A 13974-nucleotide genomic window follows, 5' to 3' on the forward strand; every position below is an offset into this window, starting at 1 on the left:
TCCCACCATGCCGTTTCCATGGTCTAAGAACCATAAAAATATATGGCTTTAGCGCCTTACAAGGCTCCATCAAAATCTACTCAAGCCGTTAACTTTCTAGAGTCTCGCTCAAGGTATGTCAGGTTGTAATGAAATCTTTAATTATTTTTTGTATACGGAAAATAGGTGAGAGAGTAACTTGTCCTCTCTCAACTGTTCAGCCAATGTTTGTTTGACGATTTTTCTGGCGTTTTAAAAGCACGAGAGGTTGGTTTTGTCCTGTCTTCACCCTCCATTGATGACTGTGAGGAGGGTGAGGCTTTCACAATGACAGCCACTAGTGCTGGCAAAATGTCAGGAAAATAATCAAACAAACGTGGGCTGAAGAACCCAAACAGAAACCAACAGGCAGTTTGTCGATGTTTGTATTTCCTCGAAATGGTTTTCTTTCTCCCTTTCCGATTTTTTTCCGGTATTCCGCTTGCAGTCCTACTTTCATTTCCATTTAAGAGGAAAGGTAGTAGTTAACACCACATCTCACAGTGATAGACATTGAGAATTTACTACATTGGTAAGAGTTAAGTAACCCCTCTTTAACAATGGAGACTGCCCCTTCTCTAACTGCACCAATGATCCTAGTTGTTCACATATTTTAACAACCATATTGTTGCCGCAAAGCGGTTTTGTAAGGGGTGTAAGCACACTTAAGTTTTCCTGCTAAGAGGCCTACCATTTCTGGTGTAATATCACTAAGACGTTTGGCATTCTCCATCAGAATGGCCACAAACCGAAGCATACAGGTTGGTCTTTCCTTGCTCCCTAACATTTTGGGGATGTTTAACTCAATGGAATATGACGTTAATACTTTTCACTACCACAGAACCCTCCTTTCACATTCTACAGATCGTGTCAAATTCCTTTCAAATTTGCTTCTACTTGCCATCTATTCGCAAACTGCTAGGTCAGCTGCACATTGTTGTGTGTGGAAGCGTTTCAGTTTCTCGCAGGGCTATCAGTAGTCGCACGTTTGGTGTCAGGCATCAGGCACCAGGCATTATTCATCATGCATCGGACGTCATGTGTCACATGTCAGGCGTCAGGCAACCAGCACACCTGTTCAAAGCTATGGTCTGTTAATCGTAGATAGTAAAACAAAACCTCATCTTGGCGTGCTGGTACAACACGTTATAACCAACAGTATAACAACATAGGCATAAAGCAGGCAGAGAAGCAAGGCACACTACGTCTCTTCCAAGTAGGCAGAAATACTTATTGTACCCAAGTTAATGATAATGTTGTGTGGTTAGTTTAAAGAGGGTGGGAAGGAAACAACCTACTAGGTCATTGGTCCCTTGTTCCTCATAAAACAATCCCACAAGGGTGAGAATAGAACACATGAGACTTACATCACAAAAGTGGGAGAAATGAAAAAACCACAAAAATGACAGAAGGGCAACAAACAGCACAGTGGACAATATAGGATAAGAAAACCACAGAGAGACGCCAGAAGCAGGTAGAAGGAATGAAAACAAGAGAGCTGATGACCATGGTTGGCTGATCACAAGAATAAAAAGGATTAGCCGGCCACTCTGCAACACATTAAAACCTGCAGCCTAAAAGCACTAGGGTGGAGGACACAGAGGGACTAAGGACATGCGCTAAAACTTACATCGAATGATAAAACCCACCCTCACGTATATAACGTAAGAACCGTATCAGCCGATGAGGTGTTGTCCATTGAAATTGAAGGAGTCCAGTAACCAAAGACGATGCTGCATGGCAGCCAAAGTAGGACAGTCTAATAGAATATGGGCCAACGTTAACTGGGCGCCACACCGACTCTGAAGTTGGTCATCGTAGCGCAGGAGATAACCGTGGGTCGCCCAAGCATGGCCAATGCAGAGCCGGCAGAGAACCACAGAGTGCCTGCCAGAGACCCCACATGGAAGACTTTCATACATTCGTAGTCTCCTTAATGATAAGCAGTTTGTTGTGCGTACTGAAGTTATGCCATTCCGTTTCCCAAAGCTGAAAAACCTTGTGGCGTAATAATTAATGCTCGTCAGTTACCGAGACGCCAATCTCCATAAGCGGTTTCCATGTAACTTGTTTTTCCAGCCTGTCAGCAATTCCATTGCCTGGGATGCCGACGTGGCCTGATGTCCACACAAACACCACTCACTGATTGGATCATTCCAGGGCATAGAGGGACTCCTGGCTGGTCGCTACCAAAAGACATGGAGGGTATCACTGGCCCATAGCTTGTAGGCTGAGTCAATACAGAGAAGGAAAGACTCACCAGGGCACAAAGAGATGTGCTCAAGAGCACGAGATATGGCCGCCAGTTCTGCAGTGAAAACACTGCAGCCATCTGGCAAGGAGTGCTGTTCAGTATGTCCTCTGTGCACATAGGCAAAGCCAACATGACCATCAGCCATCGAGCCATGAGTGTAAACCACTTCCAAGCCCTGGCACATATCAGGGATCTAGAGGAAGTAACAGCAGAGAGCCCTGGGGTGAAGTGAATCCTTAGGGCCATGCAAATGTTCCAGATGGAGCTTCGTCCTAGGTTTATACCATGGAGGTGTATGTGACTGGACCTCGAGTAGTGGTGGTAAAGGGAAGAACTCCAGTTCAGACAGAAGGGATTGGACGCGAACCGCAATCATAAGCACTGACCTGGGCCGTCGATGCGGGATATGAACCGCCGTCGTTGGGAAAAGGAGACAGTAATTTGGATGCTCAGGAGAGCTACGAATGTGTGCAATGTCATTGGCGAGCAGTTGTGGACGTCTGATCTGCAGTGGAGGGACACCAGCCTCCATCAGTACACTGGTCACCGGACTCGTCCTAAAAGCTCCCATCACTAATCAAACCACACAGTGGTGCAGTGGGTCGAGGAACTGCAACGCTGAGGGCGCCACTGAACTATAAACCAGACTTCCACAGTCAAGGTAGGATTAAACAAGAGCTCTGTTGAGTTGCAGTAGTGTAAAGTGATACACACCGCAGTTGGAGCTGCTCAGGCAGTGGAGAACATTGAGGTACTGCCTGCCCTTCCGCTTAAGCTGACGAAGATGAGGAAGCCAAGTCAATTGATAATCGAAAACCAGTCCTAGAATCGATATGTCTCCACTACAGTGAGTGGATCATCATTATGGTAGAGTTCTGATTCTCAATTAATGGTACAACGCGACATAAGTGCATGACACACGACTTTGCAGCCGAAAACTGGAAACTGTAGGCTAGAGCCCATGACTGCACCTTGTGGATTGCTTCCTGTACGTGCCGCTCAACAGCACCAGTACTGGAGGGGCAGTACGAAATTTAAAAGTCGTCTGCATACAGAGAAGGTGAGACAGCTACTCCTAGACCGTTAATGGCCACTAAAAATAAAGATACACTCAATATAAAGCCCCGTGGGACCCAATTCTCCTGGATATGGGGGGAACTATGGAAAGCACCAACATTGACATGGAAAGTATGGAGCGACAGAAAATTTTGGATAAAAATAGGGAGTGGGCCTCTGAGATCTCACTCATATAATGTGGCAAGGATATTATGTCGCCAGGTCGTGTCGTAAGCTTTTCGTAAATCAAAAAGGACGGCAATCAGGTATTGACGTCTGGAAAAGGTTGTTCAGATGGCAGACTCGAGGGGCACTAGATTATTAGTGCTAGAGCGACGCTGAGGGAAACCGCCCTGGCAGGGAGCCAGTAGGCCACTTGACTCCTGGAGCCAAAACAACACCTAACTCACCGTATGTTCTAGCAGCTTTTAAAAAACGTTGGTGAGGCTGATGGGCCGACAGCTACCCACATTGAGCGGGTTTTTACTGGGTTTGAACACTGGAATGATGGTGCACTTCTGCCATTGCGATGGAAAGATGCCATGACACCAGATCCAGTTGAACAGGACGAGGAGATGTCTCTTGTAGTCGGACGAGAGATGTTTAATCAAGCCCAGCAGCTGTGTCGGGGCCATGTGCAATTGCGCTGAGGAGCTCCCACTCTGTAAATGGAGCGTTATAGGGTTCACCGTGACGTTCAGTGAACGAGAGGACTTTCCCTTCCATTCTCCATTTGAGGGTGCGAAAGTTGGGGACGGGGGGGGGGGTTATTTTCTGATGCAGAGGCTCGATCATAGTGCTCAGCAAAGTGCTCGGGAATTGCGTTTGCATCGGTATATAACACGCCATTCATGTTAACACCACGGACACCTGTTGGGGTCTGGTACCCAAAAAAACGCCAGGTCTTCGTCCAGTGTTTGGAAGGTGACATATGGCACCCAATGGTCGAGACGTACCTCTCCAGCGAACGCAGGTATGGAGCTCGCCTATGCTCTTTAATGGCCTCAGCAATTTCCAGTGACCACGAAGGTATTGTCTTTCACTGGCGGCACAGTAAGGAACAAGGGATCGCGTTTTCCACAGCAGAAACGATCGTCCTGGTGACTCGCTCAACCATCATATCTGGGGACATTCAGTGGTGACGGCAGGGGTGAAAGCTTCCCAGTCTGCCTTGTTTAAAGCCCATCTGGGTAAGCGTCCGTGGGCATGATTCTAGGGGAGTGACAGGAAGTTGGGAAGTGGTCACTACCACAAAGGTCCTTGTGGGCTCTCCAGTGGGCAGATGGGAGAAGTCCTGGGCTGCAAAGTGATAAATCAATGGCCTAGTAAGCACGATAAACTACACGAAAATATGTTGGTTCCCGAGTATTTAAGAGGCAGAGGTCGATTTGAGACTCGACGTTTTCGACATCTCTACATCGAATACTTGTGAAAGCAGTCAGTGATCTACAAACTAAGCTGCAGCCACTGTCCTACCTTCTGCATGGGCATGACAACTAACAAGCTTTCTGTTCACATGGATGAACCACCGACAAACTGGATCCAAGTGACAGCCGGATCACCCAGTTGCTGAACATGCTGCCCAACACAATGCACTTCAATGACTGCTTCATAGCCTGTGCCATCTGATCTTTCCTACCGGCATTGTGGTTTGCTGTTTATTCGGAATACTGGCCATTGACTCCATGTTCACTAAGCTGAGGTGGAGGAGGATATACTTTGGAGATGGTTATTTCGTATGTCTTCCTTATCCTGACAGCCACAGCTTCAAGAGGAGTTTAAAGGCACACAGGGGTTCACTACATACAGAGTTCAAGACATAGACGCAAACCCTACCTCACGCTATTATATGCGCTACATTTCTTGTAATATTCCCTATAGCCACGAAGGGCAGAGGTCCGCATTTCCAGAAACCAGGTCTCCTGGAGTGCAATGCAGGAAGCAAGTGTAAAGCTTAAGAGTAGTGAGAAAAACAACCACAATTACACTGGAGGACGATGTCGCCCTGGGGCTGGGAAGGCATGAAGCGATGCACCAGAGTCACCTGCTGCCACCGACTTAGTACCTGAGTCGTCTATATCCATTGTGTCTGAAGTTCTGGCGAGATCTACGTCCTCAGCTGACGCCAGAATCTCCACGTCAATCTCAGATGCAGAGCTCGTAGGTAGCGGTGATGTGGGTGCCACAGCAATTTCCTTGTTCTTGGGGTCTTTTTTTAGGTTTCTCTCGCTGCTCCTAGGGTTCCTCTGGCTGGGAGAGCTTCACTGAATCAGTCTCTGGGACTGAGGAGGGTCTTAGAGCCCTACGACCAGCAGCCTGTGGGCACTTCAGCCACTGTCAGGTTTCTGCATTCGCACTTGTATGGACCTGGGAAAGGAGTGAACCAAGGAACCCCTTCCTAGCGAGAGGAGCCAAAGAAGGTTGACGCATCTCCATCTGAGAAGTGGGGACTCATGTCCTGATGGTTGGGGGCAGTGTTCTTGAGGTAGGTGGTGCGAGAGCAACAGGGAGCAACAGGGAGCAACAGGTGTAGTCTTACAGCTCTGAGAGCCGACTGGAAGTGGCAGAACTGATGGGATGAGAACTGTTGTCGTAGCGATGCGTAAGAGCGTGTCATATGCACAGGATGTAGGTGTTCAAATTTCCTGTTAGCCTCAGTGTAGGTCAGTCAGTCCAGGATCTTGCATTTCATATTTTCCTTTCTTTCTTCAGAATCCTGTAGTCTGGCAAGCAAGGGAAATGGTGCTCTCCGCAGTTGACACAGCTGGGAGGTGGGGCACATGGAGTATTGGGATGTGAAGGACGTCAAAATCTCGACAGGTGACACTGGGAGTACAGTGGGAAGACATATGCCCGAACTTCAAGCACTTGAAGCACAGTGTCAGGGGACGGATATTTGGCTTGACGACAGTGGCAGACCATTAGGCTGACCTCGAAGGCCAAGATGAAGGCATAGGTGGCAACCTGATTATCCCTTGGACCCCGATGGACGCGCATGACGAAATGAACAACTCGTCGCTCTAAGATGGCGCGCAGCTCTTCTTCAGACTGCAAAAGAAGGTCCCTGTGTAATATAATACTCTGGACCATATTTAAGCTCTTATGGGGTGTGATCGAAACAGAAACATCCCCCAACTTGTCACAGGCGAGCAATGCCCGTGACTGGGCAGAGGATGCTGTTTTTATGAATACTGACTCAGATGGCATTTTGGACAATACCTCCACCTCACCAAACTGGTCCTCTAAATACTCTTCAGAAAACTGAGGATTCCCCCTCAGCTCTCGTACACACAAGGTGCAGTGTCGAATAAAGTTCGCTGCCATCCTTAGCCTGGCGTTCCTCCTATGGTGTCCAGGAAGAAGAACGATTTAGGGTCATATTTCCTTGCATTAAACTGAGACCAGGGGCACTTAGGGACTGCTGGTATTGGACCACCAGCAAGAGATGACACAAGTACACTTCGTGGCATGTCATCCGCCCTGATGCCTCCCACCCTGACCAGGGGCCCTCCCCACAGATACCACCCACCTCAGCAAAGGCCATATGGCAGGATGACCATTGCCAGGAGTCCTGATGCCCCAGGGATACTGGCATTGGGGAGTTAATGGCGCAGGCTTCATCAGAGCGATTCCTGTGTAGACAACCAATAGGGTACTTGGCGGCCCCACCAGAACACACTGGATACCATGCCGGATATGATGTGGAAAGAAGTCCATGATCATCGTCGACGCAGAAAAAGACACTGCACAGTGGATGGAGGGAGAGGCACCGGGGAAGTTACCATTGCCCAACAGCTGGAAAATAAGTGTAACTGCAAATCCACGATGATAAAGTGGGCTAAAGATTTCAGTGCACATTGGACACCATACACCATGTAAGGCGCCCTTCCCCAATTGGCTCGCTCTTCGGAAAAAATTCTAAGAATGAAGATCAAACCCTACAGGGGACAATCACAGAAAGGCCGAAAAGTTTGAGACTCCTTTTAGTCGCCTCTTACGACAGGCAGGAATACCTCAGGCCTGTCCTAACCCCCGGACCCACAGGGAGAAATGATCACATAATCTGCTGTTTGTGCGGCTGTAGATATAGGTGCAGGCATCTATCTATAACATATCTTGTTGCCACTAATCCCTTACAATCTGTCACTTTCTCATACGCAGGCTTCAGCAAAGGCATTATTCTACATAAGTATAGTTTTTCTATGTATTATCCAGCAGTCAGCAAGACTCTGTCTCCGTCTTGTGCTTTTAGTCCATATATATTATAGATGTAAGTGTACAATGTGTGTGCCGCTAAAACTTAGACACGAGTCCTGATACGATGAAGGCACTTACATGGTGTGCACCAGTTGTCTAGAGATAGCGTCTTTGACTAATAATCAAAACGTGTTCGGTCTCTGGTTCGAACCCCATCGACGCTTAAATCTTGCTTAATAATCAGCATTGGCGGTCTGTGACTTCCATCATTAGATATCACCCTCATTCTTCCAACAACCTTGTCAAAGAGGGCAGAAGAGCACACAGAGATTAAGGGTACTATCTAGTCCTTGGGGTGGGAAACTGCCCATAACGGCAGAAGATTCAGCAATGATCAACGGCAGGGGTATGCAGAAGGCAATGGAAACAACATAACGATATCAACAGGACATGTTGCGTGTAACTGGAAAAGTGTCATAATGATCTCTCCATTGGCAAAAAGATTCCAGAGCAGCCCCCCATTCGGATTTCTGGGAGGGAACTGCCAAGGGGAAGTTGATCATGCGAAATGGATTGACTAACCAAAGAAAGGGCAACGTTCTACGAGTCTGGCCCTGGAATGTCAGAATCTTGAAAGTGGTAGGAAAGCTAGAAACTTTGAAAAGGGAAATGCTAAGGCTCATTTTAGATACAGCAGGGATCAGTAAAGTGAGATGGAAAGAAGACTATGAATTCTGGTCAGATGAGTAAAGGGTAATATAGACAGGAGCAGGAATTAGTATAATAGGAGTAGGATTCGTTATGAATAGGAAGGTAGGGCAAAGAGTGTGGTACTGTGAGCAGTGATTTAATAGGTTGTTCTTATCAGGAACGACAGCAAACCAACACCAATGACAATAGTTCACGTATACAAGCCGACGTCGCAAGCTGAACATTAAGAGGCAGCCAAAGTGTAGATATTGAAAAAGTAATACAGTAAGTAAATGGAGATTAAAATCTAACAGGCATGTGGCACTGGAATGCAGCTGTAGCGGAAGTAGTAGAAGAAATAGTAACAGGAGAATATGGGCTTGGGACAAGGAATGAAAGGAAAGAAAGACTACTTGAGTTCTGTAATAACTTTCAGCTAGTAATAGCGAATACTCTGTTCTAGAATCACAAAAGGAGATAACAATTTAGTAGTGATGAGGAGTAGACTGTAGTTTAAAAGATTTATCAAGAAGAATCAATACGAACTAAGTGGCATACAGAGGTACTAAGGAATGACGAAATACGTTTGAAGTTCTCTACAGCTATAGATACAGCAGTAAGGGACTACTCAGTATGCAGTAAAACTGAAGAGGAGTGGATATATCTAAAAACAGCAATCGTAGAAGTTGTAAAGGAAAACATAGGTGCTAAGAAGGTAACTGCGAGTAAACCATAGATAACAGTTGAAACACTTCAGTTGATCGATGAAAAAAGGAAGTATAAAAATATTCAAGCAATGAAATAAACAGGAAGTGTAGGGAAGCTAAGGCAAAATGGCTGCATCAAAAATGTGAACAAAACACAGAAAAAGAAATTACTGTGGGAAGGAATGACTCAGCATAAAGGGAAATCAGAACAACACTGTGTAATTGATATCAATCGTCTAACGTGAAAAGTGCAACGGATATTTCACTGCTAAATGCAGAGGAGAGAGCGGATAAGTGGAAAGAGTATATTGAAGATTTGTCTGATGTGTTATAAGAGGAAATAGGGGTCGAAATAGAAGAGATAATGGATCCAGTATTACAATCAGAATTCGAAAGAGCTTTGCAGGACTTCAGATGAAATAAGGCAGAAGGGATGGATAACACTGTAACACTACAATCAATATTGTTTATAACTTGTACTGATTCATCCTGCATAATGCCAAGTGTAAATTCTTTATTATGAAATGTCTTTGATCTGCTGTAAAGAAGTTGAAAGGTAGTGTGACATGTTTACTCTTTGCAAGTTAAGTTCTTTGTATTATTTGGAGGGAAGTGGTATTTAATTATGTATGTTTGTGTTGACTTCTTAATATGTTTCAATAATGAGATTTTATTAAAATATGTTTGCTGGCAACTATGTAATAACTCGTTCATACATAGGGACTTTGTGCTATATAAAGAGAAACCAAAAGTAGTTCCCCTCTGCAACGGAAGTGAATTGTCGCACTGGCAAAAGGTGGATGTGGCGCTCAGTCTGGGCGGCAAGTGAAAGAGCACAGTAGTCAGTCAGTAGCAAGTAACTGATGAGTAAACAGCGCAGATGCCTGGTGAAACTTACAGTATTGCAATTGGTATGGAATGGCTTCGGATTTACTACGCGGCTGTAAAATGGTACTCTCGATTTGGGATTTCAAAACAACTTGTTTCACAAGAGGTATCATGACACTTTATCTTGAGGTTGTTTGAAGTAAAAGTTTGCTGAAGATTATCTCCGGTTTTGTAGAAGCTTTGTGAGGGTAAAGAGTGTTAAAATAGTACAAAAATTATGGTCTCAAATTAAAGAGTAATCCAGTTCTACCTTAATGCTACATAATTCTGAAAGTGTGTATAGTTTTGTTGTTACAATGAAAGGGATAGTTTGTGAGACCATATTTCTTTCCATTATAATAAAAAGGATAAATCAGATTAGTAGCTTCAGGTTAATGATTCTTTAAGTGAAAGGTAGAAAGTTTGTGTACTGTGTCTCCTTATCGCTTTTGTATAGTAAATGTGTGTATTAATTGTAATTGACTGTTATCATGTGCTATCTGGTCTTGTGTGGGTTGTGAAGAGCAAGTTTAGGCTATATTAGATAAAGGCAAAAGCAATGATTAAAGTAAACAAGAATAGGGCTCATTTGCAAATCTTGTGACTGCTTAACTGCTAAAGTGATAACTGCTGCTAACCGCTGTGTAATTTGTCCATTTGGGTGTGTTTATTGCACTTCACAGTACAGTATTTAATGAAACTTCGTTTTTAATTATTAAAAATAGGTGCTTTATAAATAATGCTCTTACATTATTATGCCTTATTAGGCTGGTGACTGTATAACTATTTCAGTTAACAGTAATCAGTTACTATTACTTTTTTTCAAAATAGTTTTCTTTCTGTAACTACCTACAGCTATTGTTACGAATTTAAGGTTCCATACCAATTTTTCCATTAGGTAAACTCGGTCAATTTTCTAAACTCATATCAGAGGGTAACATTTACTGCAACTTTAGGCCAGATTTGGCAAATTTACTACTGTAGAAGTGTTATACGTGGCTGCCTTGTGACAGAAATAGACCCTGCCGTCACTAGGTTAAACTGCATGCCCATATGACAAGCGGAGCAGTAGTGTTATAACAATCCATCAGAATTTCTAAAATCATCGGGGGAAGTGGCAATGAAACGATAGTTCACGTTGGTGTATAGAATGCATCTGACTTTCGGGAAAATATCATCCACACTATCCCGAAGAATACAGGAGCTGACAAGTGCGAGAATTATTGCACTATCAGCTTAATAGCTGATGCATCCAAGTTGCTGCAAAAATAATCTACAAAAGAATGAAAAACAATATTGAGGATTTGATAAATGACGATCAGTTTGGTTTTACATTAGGTAGAGAGGCAACTCTGACGTTGCGGTTGTTAATGCAAACAAGACTAAAGAAAAATCAAGACACTTTCATAGGATTTGTCGAAGCATTCGACAAAGTAAAATGGTGTAAGATGTTCGAAATTCTGAGGAAAATAGTTGTAAGCTATAGGTAGAGATGGGTAATATGCCGTATGTACAAGAATGAAGAGGGAATAATAAGAGTGGACGACGAAGTACGAAGTGATCGTGCAAAAAAGGGTGTAAGACAAGGGTGTAATCTTTCGCCCCTACTGTTCAATCTGTAAACTGAAAAAGTAGTGATTGAAATAAAGGGAAGGTTCAGGAGAGGGATTAAAATTCATGGTGGAAGAATATCTATGAAACCATTCGACGATGACATTGCCATCCTGAGTGAAAGTGAAGAAGAATTACACGATCAGGTGAATGGAGTGAACAGTGTAATGAGTACAGAATATAGACTGAGAGTAAAATGGGGACAGACGAAGGTAATGAGAAGTATCAGAAATGAGAACAGCGAGAAACTTAACATCAGGATTGATGATAAAAAAGTAGATTAAGTTAAGAGACTATACTATCTACTTAGCAAAGTAACCGATGACGGACGGTGCCAGGAGGACATCAAAAGCCGACTATCAATGGACAAAAGGGCATTCCTGGCAAAGAGAAGTCTACTAGTATCAAATATAGGGCTTAACATGAGGAATAAATTTCTGAGAATGCACATCTGGAGTAATGACTGAGAAAACCGGAACAGAAGAGAATCGAAGCATTTGAGTTTTGGTGCATTAGACGAAACTGAAAATTACAGGAACTGATAAGGTAATGAGTGAGGAAGTTCTGCACAGAAACGGAAAGGGATGTGAGAAAAACATTGATGAGGAGAAGGTACAGAATAATAGGACATCAGGGAATGACTTTCGTGTTACTATAGGCAGATGGTGAAGTCTATAGAGGAAGGCAGAGATCGGAATACATCCAGAAAATAATAGAGGACGTAGGTTGCAAGTGCTGCTTTTAGATGAAATGGTTTTCACAGGAGAGGAATTCGTGGTTGGCCGCATCAAACCATTCGGAAGGCTGATGGCTAAAAGAAAATTGTTTGATAGCCGTCTATGTCCCATCAATGGAGAATGTTCCCGTTTCTGTCTGAAGACTGTGCGTTTGAAGCCGTAAAGGGCTGGAATTTTCACCTATAGAGATTTATAGAACATTAGAGAAGATTCGAGAGTAGTCGGGAACCTTTAAGAACATTCTAGAGGATTGCTCATCATACCATTCAGGAAATTTCATGAATGTTTGGGACATCCCGTAACATCTCAGTTCACTGTTTAACTCTCCAGAACGCAATCGAATGTTGTGGAACGTTCTGGAACATTTCGGCCCATTCGAAGCCTTTTTCGTATGTTCTGGTTTTCGCCAATGGTCTTGATCGAAATATAATTTAATAAGAACGAAATGATAACTGGTTTCGTTATACAGTTGAAATATGTCAATAATGTGTGGAAAGTATTTGACATCTGTGTAGCAAATCTACAGGTAAAGAGTTCATCCTTAATCCCTGGAACGATTTGAATCAATTTTGGTACACAAATTAGTTACAGTCTGTAAAGAAATACTTTGAGAGTAAAAACCAACACCCTCTCAAATGGGTGAGGGTGATAGCGCGGAGAGAGAATGGGAGAAGAAGATGGTCAGAAGGCGAGGTGTATGGAGGAGATAGGCACAGATAGAAGGAAGAGGAGTAGACACAAACAGAGAAGAAGGAAATGGAAGAGAAAGGAAAGAGAATGTGATGGGCAGAGAGAGGGGACAGGAGGAGATGGACACAGAATGGAAAGAGGAGTATATTAACAGGGAGAGGAGAGGAGGAGATGGCACAAGAGAGGGGGAGGAGAAGATGGATTGAGAGATGGGGAGGTGGTGATTCACAAATAGAAGGGGAGGAGGAGATGTAATTAGAGGGGAATTGGGAGACAGAGTGGGAAAGAGCAGATGGACAGAGGGGGAGGAGCAGATTGACACAGAGATGGAACAGAAGATGGACAGAGAGAGGTTCAGGAGAAGATGGACAGATTTAGGGGTTTATTTGGTGAACAAACCAAGGGGTTGGTGCAGATGGACAGAAAGAGGGATGTGTTGAGGTGATGTGCAAGGACTGGGGGGATCGATAGAGACAGGAGGGATGAGAGATTGATGAAGAGAGAGGGGACTGATAGAGACAGGAAGGGGGTAGGTGGATAAAGGGGGAATGAGGGGATGGACAGAGAGAGGGGGAAGGACGACTTGGACTAGTAAAAGACTGGAATAAATAAATACTCATTCCACACTGGGTTTCTCAGCTAGTGTTTAATGAAATTATCATGCTATGCTATTTCTTTCAGCATGTGTGCAATCAGAGACATATCACACATTTTTTTCCATATTTATCCATTATTTTCCGTATTTAATATGTGAATCAACCAGCATAAATATACTCTTTTTGCTTACATAATTATTTTTTCAGCTATAGATCAAGATATTAATGTTGAAGGGTCTCTTAACTACCCATTGCTTGAAAGAAAACTTTAAAGTAATGACCACATGACCAGCTTAGTGGTAGTTATATTGCTGTTTGTGCAAGCATCTATCTATACCATATGCAGCACTGGCGGCATTGGCAGTGGTGGCAGTGGGAACATTTTTCAGGCTGTATAAAGCATGCAGTACATCTACATCCGTACTCCACAAGCCACCTGACGTTGTGTGACGGAGGGTACCCTGAGTACCTCTATCGGTTCTCCCTTCTATTCCAGTCTCATATTGTTCGTGGAAAGAAGGATTGTCAGTATGCCTCTGTGTGGGCTCTAA

The sequence above is a fragment of the Schistocerca cancellata genome, chromosome 1 (assembly GCF_023864275.1).
Source record: "Schistocerca cancellata isolate TAMUIC-IGC-003103 chromosome 1, iqSchCanc2.1, whole genome shotgun sequence".
NCBI lineage: Eukaryota > Metazoa > Arthropoda > Insecta > Orthoptera > Acrididae > Schistocerca > Schistocerca cancellata.